Genomic DNA, 14808 nt, shown 5'->3' with positions numbered 1-14808 from the left:
AGTGGGCTGACACCAAAAAAAAAAAAAACAAAAAAAAAGTATGTATGCATATGGACATATACACATACACCGCGCAACACCAATGCATTTTCGCAATTTTCTGAATTACATATTTACTTTTTAAATTTCCCTCCCATACGCCTTGGTTTCAGTATGCATGCAATGCTGTACATATATTGGACCTTTTCCAACGCAGCTTTTGAATTATTCATGCGATTGCAGCATTTGAAATGAATTACTAATTACACGTTGCACAACATCGGCGTTCGACTAAACGTCAAACATTCGTTGGCTTTGGCGGCGAATTACGTAAATATGTATGTATAAAATGCTGAAGTCTGCTTGCTGCTACGCCTGCAGCTAGCGTGTAATCAGCATTGCGCAAACAATTTCATATATAGCAAAAAATACATTTCCCACGTTTTTTGTGCCATTTTATACTTAACCACTTTGCTAGAAAGCTTTTTTTTGCTCCTCTGTTGCTGGCAAAGTATTTTGCGATAATTGCAATTTAAGGTTGGGGAATTTATTCATCGCTCAACATTAGCAACATACAGAGGTGGACAAAATTCTTCGCACAATGGACAGCTTCTCATTCAATTAATCTTTGTAATTAATGCCATCGAAAAGGGAATTGAAAGATTGTATGTAAATATATTATGGAAGGTTCATTTTGTTTTCAACTTCCTCTCTAGCAGATTTGGATTCTAAATAAAGTTAAGAGGAAAAAGTTCTACTAAAACACATTTCTAAAGTCAATGTGTAGTCTAAAAATTTTAAAAGAAGTTAAATTGTTGTATTAGTAAAGTAACAAATGTGCAAAAGTAAATACAAAATCCATTTTTGATTCACTGATAGATGCATTGACAGTTTCCGCTTTAGCGATCCCCTTAATATATTAGACTTGCCTTAGAACTAGCAGAGTGTTGCTTGAAGTAAGTGCATTTGAATCTAGCAATGAAGCTGTGGAACTATACTAAGCCGAGTCGTTTTTCTTGCTGCGATGTACAAATATTGTTAGCACCTGAGCTGAAAAGTCACGGTCTTAGTACATAGATAGCACTAGTTTTATTTCATTCACCTCTTTTTGAGTTACTACCAACTTAAAAAAACAGCAGTTAAAGTTTCATGATTTTCTATTCATTCATTCGAGAGTTATTGAGTTAAGAGTGACGCTACTTTTGTTATTTTTAAAACAACGGATCAAAAAGAATCTCATTTTTAATTTTGCATTGCTTTTTGACGGTAAAAATACCCTTCAAGCGCAGCAATGGCTTGAAAAGTGTTATGGGGACTCCGCTCCATCAGAAACAACAATAAAATGATGGTTTGCTAGCTTCAGACGTGGTCATAGAGACACCGATGATGCACAAAGCAGTGAACGTCGAAATTAGGCGATACCACCAGAAAACGTCAAAGAAATTCACAAAATCGTTTTGAATTATAGAAAAGTGAAGTTGCATGAGTTAGCTGACATCGTAGAGGTATCAAAAGAAGTCATGAGCGTTTGAAATAGAGGGTCCGCCATATAACTTTACGGAATTAAAAATGGTATAAAAAAGAAACTACTCAGTATTTTTCCAAACTGTTTTTTTTATTTTGAAGTACAGTCCTTCCGGTTAATGATGGAACACAACTTTGTTCATATGGCTGCCTCGGCCAGCCATGCACCATCCCATACGATCGGTCCAATTTTTCAACACATTTTCGATTGTATGCGGCTGTATTTCAGCTATGACATCGCGTATGTTGGTCTTCAGTGCATCAATTGTTACTGGTTTGCAATAGCAATATTTGCAGCAATATTTTCGGGTGTACGCACGGTTTTTGGTCGGTCACGCGTTGGTTGGTCAATAAGCAACCTAGTTTCTCTTACTTTTTTCGCAAAGTAACGCACATACGCTTCATTCGGTGCTTTTCTTCTTCCCAACATTACCATGATTTTCAAAGTAATGTCGCAATATTTCCCAGCGTTCTTTGAGCGTATACACAACCATTTTCGTTGAGCGGAAGAATAAAACTAATTTTGTGTCAAATCAGATGACAGCTAAGTGTTACCATTCTTCAAATAATACCTAGTTCAAATCCGTAACGATAGATGGCGGGCCCTATATAAATGTGTTGATGATGAGCAGTGTTTGACTAAACGTAATAACGTAAGTAGCGTCGATATGTGACAATAGATGAAACATGTATCCATCACGTCGCTTCGGAATCAAAACGATCGTCATCTGAATGGACAGCAACTGGTGAACCTCGTCCAAAGGGCCCGAAACCACAACAATTGACTAGAAAGATAATATTCATCGACTATCTTGAGAAGGGAATACCATCAACAGTAAATATTTTATGGCGTTATTGGAGCATATGAAGACCGAAATTGCAAATGTCCGCATATGGCAAAGAAAAAAAGTTTGTTTCGTCAAGACAACGCAGCGTGTGACATATCAATCAAGACAATGGCGAAACTAGATGATTTGAAGTTTAAATTGCTCCCACATTCATACTATTAGCCATATTTGCCTCCCAGCGACTACTGGCTGTGAGCAGATCTAAAAAAATACTTTGCCGAAGCAACCATACCTCTAAAACGAATTCTGATGTCCCCCAATTTGGGTCGAACTTTTTAGCTTCTTTTCTCATGTAAAGGCCAAAAATGGTGATATTTTGAAATTATTGTATGGGGAACCCCCCAGGGGAGTTGCAGGGGGTGTGCCACTGGCATGGGTGGATCGGCCGTCCAAAGTTAGTGGGGGTCGGTCATACATTTGAACTCGATTGGAGCACTCTAAATGGGTCAAAGTGGGATTTTTCGTTCGACCCAAATTGGGGGACATCAGAGTTAGTTTTAGCAGTATGGTTCCTTTGGCAAAGTTTCTTATTTTGATCCCTAGAATACGATTTTCACAGAGCAATGAGCGATTTTTAAATCGACCCGCTCTAATATATATATATATATTCCCATAGTTCCTAGAAGAAACATAGAGCCTCAAAAAACAGAACGGTAAGAAATTTCGCTCAATTGAAGAAACTGAGACCTATTTTGAGGCAAAAGGTAAATCGTCCTACAAAAGTGGTAGTGATGGAAATTACGTTGATGAATAAAGCTAATTTTGAACACAAAAGCGTTTTTGGCTTGTTAAGACCGGGACATTTCAGCCCATGTATTAAGTCACAAACAGCATGATTCATATATTTTAGAAAATACAATTTTTTAAAGAAAGCAAGTAAATACCACCGGCGTATTTGCGTACGAAAAGTCGGATGTAAGCTTCATCGGACCTAGTCCCATGTTAGGATTCAACAAAAACAGCCTAAAACAAAAAGTAAGATACTGGGCCAAAACTCTATTAAATAAGCATTGGAACAACGTAGAGGGTCTTAGACACTCCAAAAAGTTCCTTAGCTTTAACGCTAAAAGAGCTAACATGGCCCTCACGTTAAACAAAAAGAGCATTCGCACTCTCACAGGCGCCCTCACGGGTCACTCCACCTGCAACATACACCTGCATAAATTAGGCATAACTAACACCAGCACCTGCAGATTTTGCTGCGACGATGAGGAGTCTATAGAACATCTCATCATCGAATGTCCGGGGTTGACGCATAGAAGGAAAAGGTTTTTAAACAAGTTCATGCATACAGATGAAGACCTTCAATCACTCCCTCAGAAGGAGCTGGTACAATTCAACAGCATACTTAACAGTCAATAGACAGCATAGTGTGCGCAATAGATCAATATGGTCGCAGTGGTAATGGGCCATACCTTAATCCTTTACTACCATTAACCATTATAAAAGTAATTTTTATAATAAAAAAATTTAAATAATTGGGGCCTACACTTCTGTTGGGTCTTTGGTCGTGCTCCTTCTCCTATTTGTGGTGTGAGTCTTGTTGTTGTACCACAAATGGAGGGACCTAAAGTCTTATGACTACTCCGAACGGCAAATGGTTTTTATGAGGAGATTTTCCATAGCAGAAATACACTCGCAGGCTAGGCACTGCCTGCCGAGGGGCGACCGCTATTAGAAAATTCTTTTTCTCTTATTTGATGTTTATGCACGGAGATTCAAAGCTACACACTCCCGAATGGTAGTCACTTCCCAACCCATTTGGCTACGGCGGACGCCAATTTTTTTATACTGTCACATTTTATATTTGTTTGGCTGGTTTATAGTATAAATACAAATTTTTTGGTAGAGACCAGGCTCACATTTATGTGGCAGGCAAGCTGTGTGGGTGTGTATAACTCAGTTTTATTCAAAAATAAAAAACATATATTACAAAATTTGATGTCTTAATGAATTTATAGCTTATTTTTTGTGTGATAATCTCTGAAACATGAATCGCAAGTCAAAAAAAGGTTTCCAATATTTTCTTTTTGTGAGAAAATACACGTCATCTTAACCTTTTAGCTAAATTCTTCGGAAAATGAGAATTCACTTTAGGTGCTCGCTAGTTCGTGGACGGCTGTTCTTCAATGTGTAGAATATCTTCACGAAATTGTAATTAAATGTTTTTTCTTCTTGTTCACAAAATTATACAATCGACATGCGTTCCAGATTGACACCTCTAGGATATGGAAAAACAATTTTATTTACCATCGGCCACACTTTTGTGGGGTTGAGTAGTAAGACATCTTTTGGTCGTCAATATACTTCGATTATAATCAATTATCACAACTTGTTTTCACTTTTTATTTCCTCTTTCGGAGAGTGGTTCGCCTAACTTCATCTAACTTAAGCCAGAAGATGGGCGTGCAGACACGTGACTTCTGCAGAATGCAATGAGGAAGAGATGATCTCGCACCATCTGTGCCACTGTTATTCTCTACGCAGACACAGATGTCTCATTTTCGGTAGAAAATTTTGAAATTTTGAAATGAGCTGGAAGATGCGGCGCATTGGAAATCAGGGACCTTCTAATGTTTCTCAACGGCTACCACTGGTTTTAGAAGAGATAAGCACAAGTTCCATACGCGGCATCACAATGCACTATGAGCCTGATTGTCTCCCATAATGGACAACCGCTACAACCTAACCTGACTTAGTCTCAAGTGACTATTGCATACATTACACATAAATAAATATGAAACGTTTCTAACGTTTGCCTTCTTTTCAGTAAATTTCCTCTTGTTTTTGTATATCTGTTTTTGCATCCAAACTTTTGTACAAATATGGCATCAGTGAAATATTTATCAGCTGAAATTTATAAGTGAATTTTGCAAAAAATCAAACTGTATGATTAATTTTGTGCGCTTCTGTAAATGCGTATGTATGTCGATCTAGCTAACGTCAGCATTTTTTTTATAAGGAAACTTCTCCTACATATTCTCACTTCCTTCTCACAACTTTGGCAGTTATACATTTGCGAAATGTGGTTCTGGTTTCTGTTTCGGTTTTTCTTGTTACCGCTCTTTTGTGGGCGGTCATTTCTAATTAGGCAAATGGCAAATGGCAAATGCCAAATGACTGCCGAAAGGTTCGTTGGTTACTAAATACACTTTGAGTAAAATGCAAAATGATGAAAATGTTGTAAAGTTATTCTTTTCTTTCTTTCTTCTGCTTTATTATTGTAGAGACTCTTCCAGCGCTTCTCTTAGCCTAAATGCACAAACGAAAGTTGTATTGTAACAATAACAATTAAACTTTTAATTAATCCAAATTTAATATTTTCTTCCAATTCCGGCGCGCTTCTCAATGAATTGAAGTTATGCGCTCAGCTGTTTTGTTTCCATCGAATGAAGTAATTGGACGAGTTTATTGGGCTAAAGCAAAAAAAAAAAATGACTGTTAACTAATTAATTTTCTCCGCAATGGCACGGAGTTCTAATTGCATACAACTTATTTGCATAAAATGTAAGAGAGAATTACATAACCCAGCATCGAATTTCTGATTTTTATTTATGTTGACCCGTCACTTTTTATGGTAGAATTATTTTAATGAAGTGAAAATGTTTTTGAGTCAGGATGAGTCTAAGAATTAGTAATTGTGAGCTTACAAATTATTATAAAATTAAAGCACAACAAATCAATAAACCACCGGAAGTTAAAGGTGGCGTATAGTATGAAATAGGCTCGCTAGCTACGGACACGAAGCATCTAGTGGCCACCAGAACATCATTTGAGTCTCAAAAACTCTTTCGTATGAGCCGATACGTGAGGCCTCGCTTTGTGAAGGGTGGTTCGTCTTCGGCGGTTAGTTTTCGTTAATCTTTCGAAAACTTTTTGCAAACAACTGGTTTTGTATCCCTCACAATTGACTATTTTAAGTTTCGTTAGTGGTATAGTTGCGACATACTACTGTGGGCAAAAAGTAAGGTGAATTTATTTGTCAAACAACGTGGGATTAAAATATCGCTCTAGTTATTTTTTTCATGAGTTGGCAGCACTGGTAGTAGCATCTGGGCCAACAAAGGGTCGAGAACGTGTTGATGACTTGGAGCGCTCCGGACGACCATCGACGTCAACAGATAACCAACACGTCAATAAAGTGAAGGACTTAGTGCTCAAAAATCGTCGGTTGACTGTTAAAGACCTTACTGATATGATCGGAATATCAGAAGAATCTGTGAAAACCATTTTGAAAGACCATTTGGGGCTACGAAAAGTCAAATCTCGTTTGGTACCGAAAACTCTCAATTTATTGGAAAAAAGTCGTCGCGTTGATGTGTGTGAAACAATGCTTTCAGACTATCACGACAAGCTCAAATGCATCATTACGGGAGATGAGACTTGGATTTATGTTAACGACCCTGAAACAACCGACCAATCAAGCGAATATCGAGCTAAAGGCGAGGCCAGACCGAAAAGAGCACGTCAAAGTCGTTCAAAAATAAAGGTCATGATGACAGTTTTTTTCAATTTTCGTGGTGTGGTGCACTATGAATTCCTGCCACCTGGCCAAACTGTTAATAAGGAATATTATTTGAGCGTTATGCGTCATTTACGTGAAGCAATTCGTCTAAAAAGACCAGAATTAGGGGCCAACAACTCTTGGTTTTTGCATCACCATAATGCACCGTCTCACACTGCACTCGTTCTTCGTGACCATTTCGCCAAAAATTCCACGCATATCGTTCCGCAACCACCGTATTCGCCTGATTTGGCTCCGTGTGACTTCTGGCTATTCCCAAAACTCAAGAGACCACTCCGGGGAACGCGTTTCGAGTCAATTGAGGAGATAAAACCTGAATCGAAGAAGGTGCTGATGGCTATACCGGAAATGGACTATTTGGCATGTTTCGGGGATTGGAAAAATCGTTGGCATAAGTGTATTTCATCGAGAGGGGATTATTTTGAAAGGGATGAAATTGATTTACAAGAATAAATAAAGATTTTTCATTTTACAACCAAATTCACCTTACTTTTTGCCCACAGTAAACATATTTTACGAAAAAGCAGGTGACGATTTGCTTTGAGATGCTTCTTCCTCGAACAACTTTTGTTGGATTAATCTCTTCTCGGAACACCCATACTGTCAATCGATCTTACATGTGCTTTGAATCACCGCGTCTGAATTTCTTCAACATTTCTTTATACCAATCGCTAACAGGTCTATTTTGAGCAAATGTAAAATTATGCAATCTGCAATTATGCAAAGCGTACATAGTAATTTAATCCAGTATACATATTATTGATTGAAGAAAAGTCACTATTTTCGGCCCAATGTAAGAACAAAAACCAATTTTTTTTTCAAAATAACAACATCCCATCATGAGTATTTGGCAAAAAGGACAAAGGAATAACATCTGGCAACCCACGTTTTTTAAGTTTACATCTGCAGTTTTTGAAGGGGAACCGACAATACCCTTACACGTAAGGCTGTATGGTGTATGTACAAAACTTTCATGAGGAATATTGTGAACTTACTTTTTTAGAATATGCTAACCCTGTACTTTCTTCATATAATCAAAGAAGTGTTCTAGTTATCGTAACCATTGTTGTAAGAAATGTTTCTTCGTAGGTAACTCTGAATCAGTGAGTGAAAAGAATTATGGGAGTAAGAATAGTTTTCTCAACTAAACTTTAACACCACAGCTGACTTTGTCATGCCTATGAGAATAAACACAGTTTCACTCTCCCAAAAGATTGCTTATCTTTCGTTCGAAAGATTAGTTGATGTGCGCTCTAAAATTTTTATTTTAGTTATGACGGTGTAAATAAAGGGCAGCTGATTTTGCTCGCCTTATTACTAGTCTTGAGAATAACATAATTGAACAAAAAAAATGCATTTTACTCCAGATTTGGCATAGCATCGGAATTGACAAATATTTTATCCTGAGGCGAGGGGGAGGGAGAAACGAAAGAGGAGTGAAGGATAGAGATAGAGAGAGAAGGATAGACGGACGAACGGGAAGTGAGTGGAGAGAAGACAAGTGAGTGAGAAAGAGAGAAGAATAAAGAGAAAGGGAGAAAAAGAAAAAATTTAACGTACACTTAAAAATTACCATAGATAAAGGGTTTTTCAATTAGCGCGGGTCGATTTTGGCGCCCTGTGGCAGCCAATTTGTTTTTGTGACATCTGTCAAATCTTTTGTTTATTATTCAGTTGTTTATGCCAAATCATCATGGCAAGTTACACGATTGAACAGCACGTTCAAATGATAAAACTTTATTATCAAAATGAGTGTTCATTAACGCAAACGTTGCGCGCATTGCGCCCATTTTTCGGTAGACGTGGTGGCCCTTCCAATTTCTTATGGCCCATATTGAACCATATGGACCTAGACGACATGTGGTTCTAGCAGGACGGCCATTTCAACATCATTTGATATTCCGTCAATGGTTTCGTTTCTTGTCTGGCACGTAGCTCCGTCTTATTGAAAATAAATATTGTCCAGATGAATACCTTCCAATTCCGGCCATAAAAAATCGTAAATCAACTCTCTATAGCGCAATCCATTCACCGTAACTGTTACCCCAGCTTCATTTTCGAAAAAGTAAGGTCCAATGACTCCGCCGGACCATAAACCGTACCAAACAGTCACATGTTGAGGATAGAGAGGCTTTTCAACAATAACTCTTGGATTTTCTGAGCCCCAGATCCGAAAATTTTTCTAGTTGGCGAAGCCACCGAGGTGAAAATGGACCTCATCACTCAAGATGATTTTTCGATGGAATTCCGAATCATTTTCATGCATTTCAACGACACAATCAGCAAAGACACGACGTTGTTGATGATCGGCAGGCTTGAGTTCTTATGTTAACTGGACTTTATAAGCCGTAAGACCCAAATATTTATGCAAAATACGGTGTAATGACGTTTGTGGAATGCCTCATTCCAAAAAACGACGAGGAATGGACAAACCTGCGTTTTCTTCAACACTTTCGGCTACAACAACAATATTTTCGGCTTCACGATTACCCAAAAATGTTCGAGTTTAACGAACCGTCTCTGCCAAATTTTCACCATTTTTATAGTGAATTTTTATAATTTCAATGCGTTGCACTTTTGAAATATCAAAAAATGACAGCTTCAAAAGTGACATCAACCGAAATAGCGGGCTATTCAAAATAACACCTGCTATTGGAAAACCCTTTAGTTTATTGTCTCGATTAGCAAAGCTAATTTTTTTTTATGAAATGAGAAAACAGCTCTAGTTTATGAATTCCCACTATTCGTAATTAAAATTTAAATATTTTCATTTCAGATATTACATTCATCAAAGCTCGTTATTAATATTGATTCAGAATATATGTAAACTAAACTAGGTGACTGATAAAATGAATTTTAATTATTATTTTCATATTATTTTCAAATCATTAGTGGCTCAATTTATAATTCAAATCAATGGATTTTTAATCAAATTAATTTCAAACCAGCTGAAATCCTTAGTGCTTTCACACAAAACCACGTTTCAATTAAACAAAAAAAAAAAAAACAAATACAATAATTTAAAAAGAAAATCATACAACAATAAGCAAATGATTTTGTTAAAGTACAGCGTAACTTTATTTTATTATTAAGCCAAAGATAAAAAAGCAAAAACCAATAAAAAATATGCAGAGCAGCATCGCTCATGGCAATTTTCTGAGGCTAATAGTTTCCAACTAACCTTTAGCCATTAATTAATGCAGAATTTTAATTTATTTATATAGCCACTCGTACTCTGAATGCTCTCAGCAAAAAGCTAAAAAACAAACAATAATAACAGCAACAATTTTCGCATATCACAATCATCAAGAGTGTTGTTCGAAAGCAATTGTGCGCATTGAAATTGGCTTTGGCTGGATGTGTGTCAGTAGTATTTAACACTTAGGTGGCCATCAGGGTATGAATGCAAATAATATTCACCAAAGTCAACAAAACTATTGACTGCATTTTCAGTAATTTACAATTCACTGAGGACATTTTTTTCGTAACCCTTGGTTGAGTTCATTTATTTATTTGTGAAAGATAGGCTATAAATTAAAAGACAAAACTGGCGTGGTAAAATTTACTGCACTTATTTTGATATGTCTGACTAACTAGCAATTTATGAGAATCGGATACAATTTATAAAAAAATCAATTCAATAAAGTTAAATCATGCGGTTATAAAATTTTCAAAATCGTGAACTCGTTATTCGTGTTTTTAAAGTTTTTTTTTGTGTCAAAAAACTGACTTTTTTTAAATAAAGAAAAAAATTTTGTTTAACCCTCTACTGCATGGACATGTTTAAAATAATGAAAATAAATAAAACACCGTAAATTTATGTTGATTGAGGGTAATTTATTGCGTATTTAACAAAAATTAAAAAATTCACTTGGCGGTTTGGAAGAAAAAAATGAAGCCATATATGGCCTTATATGCGTTTAGGGTTATTTTTGGGAAACAAATTTATTGGGTGTGGAAACTTGTAAAACAGTTCCTTTTGTCGTTGTAGCACAAGAACACGTTGCACTTTTCGCAAAAAGTGTATGAGCGAAAAGAGCAATCATTTTGACAAAGTTGTCGGTTTTTCATCCATTTAGGGAAATGGCCTATTCCGTCCGTCCGCACAGAACTCAAGGGGAAATCCTGTCGCTTTCTTCTTTTACTGCTGGTAGGTATATTTTCTCTACTTGCCGATGGAGAGTTTGAGGGTGTGGATATAGGTCGTCCTCGTTTTTTCAATTTACCAACTTTGCAAAGATGTTCAGCTATTGCAAGCTTGAAGTCAAACAATGGCATATATTCTTTTGACTTTCGACGCCACAAAATCCATGCATTGACAACGCGCATATCAATCATATGAAAAAAAAATCTTTTTATACCTATTTTTTGTCCTCAGTTGTATTCTATAAAGGCCTAGTAAATAATCCAGTAAATCAACGCCACCCATATAATAATTATATACACCAACTGCCCTAGGAGAATTGATTTCAATATACTTCTTCTCTCTTTTACAGTACCGTTTTTTCGTTGACATAGGGTGACATCCGACATAGGTTGAAAGAATATTTACCACTTTGTTGTCAAACCAAGTGACGAGACCAAGTTCAACTCCATCTGCTACTTTTTCAACCATACTTCCACGGCCTAACTTTTTCATTTCTTTTTCGGTTGGCATCTTACTATTTGTTACACGATTTAACCTTACTGTGCCTAAAGGTAATATACCATTTTTCATTAGATACACCTGAAGCTTCGGACTGTTAAACCAATTATCAAAAAATAGTTGATAGTTTTTTCCTTTTGGTATTGTAGCTGCTAGTCTCGTTACAACATTTCCACTTACTCCTATATTTGGTGCTCCTTCCGGGAATGTATCGCTTTGAGCTCCGGCAAATATATCAAAATCGTAACTGAAACCTGAAACTCCGCTCAAGACAACATTTTTGAATCCCCATTTGTGGGGTTTAGCTGGATTGTACTGTTTGAGGTGATGGCGGCACTTTGCGGGAATTATTTGTTCATCAACCACTAATTGTTCTTTTTTGGGTACAAGCAACAATCGATCACGAATTTTGTCTAACAATGGTCGAATCTTAAAGAGCTTATCAAACCCGAGTTCACCAGGTGATCTTATATTTTCATTATTATTGAAGTGTAAAAATCGTTTGATGTTTTCCCATCTGTTACATGTCATTGCGTTTCGTACAAATTCTTGGCCAATGAATGTGTTCCAATAATGTCTGGATGATGGTAGTTTTATCAAAGACATGTATATTGTTATGCCTGAAATCATTTTTATAAGTAATTTTTTTAACTTTTTTACTTGAACTCACCTATAAACTGATCAATCTCGTTCCGAGTAATATTGGCAGGTTTATTTATATCCATTTGTAATGCAATTAAATTCGATTGTTCTACAATAAAGTTCATCAAATCGTCATTGAAAATAAAATTAAACATATCTGCTGGTGTCTCCAGTTCCTCAATAAAGTCAGGAAGGTTTGAATCTCCTTGAAATGGAAAATTTTCACTGGAATAAGGAGGCAAACAAATTTCTTTCCAAATTGGAGCTCTAGGCTTTTTAGCAGATTTTGCATTTGATGTAGAAGGCTTGTTATAGTCATCTGAGTCATCGGTATCATCAGTCTCTGGTACATAAATATGCTCCTGTTCTGGCGGTTTATTTATAAAGTCTTCTTCGTCGGTATCAGATATGTAGTCATCATCACTTTGATCACCTCTATTAACTTCATAAACATACTTTAAGTTACGATAAAATGATCGTACATTCATTTCTAGGAAATTCCATTGCGATTTATCAAAAAACAAAACAGAAATATGTATACACATATGTTAGTTTATTATTTACCTTAGTGCATGAAACGCCATATATGGCTTCGTCAGTTTTTACAAAAAATCAAACACAAGATACTTACTTTTCATATAAATTATATTTTTATTCAAAAAATAACTTCACTTTCTATACAAATATATATTTTTTGCTGTAGTCTTGCTTTTATTTTTTATGCAATAGTGCACATAAATCACTTCAAAATTTGCTTTTGTTCTCACACTTGAAGCACTCAAAAAAAGATAACGGAAAAGGTAGCTAAAACACTTGTTGACAATATTTAGTTTTGCGTATGAGAAGAAAACAAAGCATAGAATGTGATAATTATTATTCTCTTTTGATTAAGTCCCGTTTTTATAAAAATACAACACAATCAAAGGTAAAAGCCATATTTGGCGTTATATGCGGTAGAGGGTTAAAAAAATATTTTGTTTTAAGAAAAATTATATTTTCCTAATTGGGGGACATCAGAATTCGTTTTAGAGGTATGGTTCCTTCGGCAAAGTTTCTTATTTTGATCCCTAGAATATGATTTTCACAGAGCAATGGGCGATTTTTTTGCCTCCCCACAAATCGACCCGGCCTACTGTAGGTCCTTCCATTTGTGGAAAACATCAAGACTCACACCACAAAGAGGAGTAGGAGCGCTGTTTATTAATTAATTTATTTTTTAATACCGTAGAAATACTGTATTTGAAAAACTCATACACAAGGATTTGTATGCGCCAGAATTTGGAAATTTTTTCATCCACAAATACTTCTTACATTTTACTAAGGATTTGCCAATAAAAAAAAAACCTTTTTAAGAAATTTTGACCCATATATACTGTCACTGCTTTATGCCTCTAAGGGTTAAAGCAAACAAACTATGCATAGATACATGTTAATAAAAGTTGTTTTTCATCATTGTTTCTGAGTGGAATATTAATAAAAAGGTTTTATTTTTCACTACAATATTCAATTGCCTGATTGCTCGATTGAATGGATGAAGAATAAATGAATTGAAAGAAATCAATAGCCAAAGCGAGTAAAAACTGCTTCGATGCACAGCGTGAAGTTTGTGTTTGAATTATCGATGCTGAGCGCAGCAGAAAAACGAGCACCTACATATACACACACACACACATGCACACTACACATTATATGCGAGTATGCATCGTAGTTTTATTCTAAAAAAAAAACGTGCGCATACTTTTTGCCAACTGCTGCTGATATTATCAGCATCCAACAATGCATTTGCAATGAGAATATTTGTAGGTGTGTTGGAGTGTATTTGTGCGCTTTGTCAGCGTGTTGGTATTGATTGTAATGTTATTGGTTTTCGGGTTTACAGGCAAAACATAGAAATGCAATTACATCCGCTTTCCATGGCGGCGGAATATTCCTGCTTCACGCGCTTGTTTGCCGTTGTGCGGTTGGATAAACCCACATTGCCACATCAGTAGCTGCGTGTGTGTGTGTGCTCACAGCACCTCCCTTTGGATTTCCGACGGTGCATAAATACAGGTTCAATGAAACAAATTTAATTTATATGCATGTATGTGAGACATGCATACTCACACACGCACATTTTTTTACTAAAACACTGCAATATGTAACTATTAATATTATTATGTATATTTGTTTGTTGTTCACTCATATACACGTAGATGCAAGAACTTTGCTTTTTTTGTTTTCGCATTTTTTGTAGTTATTAGTAGTATGTATATTCCGGGCTACAACGCAATATCAAAAATATTAAAATTTTAATATTTTTATCATTTTAACTCAAAAATTTAACATTTTTACCATTTAACTCATTTTTTTAACTTACAGTTACTCAAAATTTTAACATTTTTTAACATTTAACTCATTTTTTTAGCTTATATTATCTCAAAAAAAAAGTTAAAAATTTTGAATTGGGTCGATTTAGTCCACCCCTAAATTATAGTTACTCGTAGTTAATATTTTTAAGATATTAAAGATATCTATTTTTGATGTACTAGTAATCAATATTTAGGTTGGTACAGTTAAAATTTTGTGTTGGGTCGATGTCTATTAAGTGAAAAAATGTTAAAATATTTATTACAAAATATTTAAAGTAATCTATTCAAACAAAA

General features: G+C 35.7%; 1 protein-coding gene across 1 annotated transcript in view; it reads right to left on the bottom strand.

Annotated features, from left to right (window-relative positions):
* The window catches only part of LOC128864754 (uncharacterized), a 260399-nt gene that overhangs the window by 147485 nt on the left and 98106 nt on the right, over window positions 1-14808 (bottom strand). The window lies entirely within an intron of this gene.

Source organism: Anastrepha ludens, chromosome 5 (assembly GCF_028408465.1).
Source record: "Anastrepha ludens isolate Willacy chromosome 5, idAnaLude1.1, whole genome shotgun sequence".
Classification (NCBI taxonomy): domain Eukaryota; kingdom Metazoa; phylum Arthropoda; class Insecta; order Diptera; family Tephritidae; genus Anastrepha; species Anastrepha ludens.
Note: the sequence above shows the minus strand (reverse complement) of the source record. Positions and strands in the feature narration are given on the sequence as shown.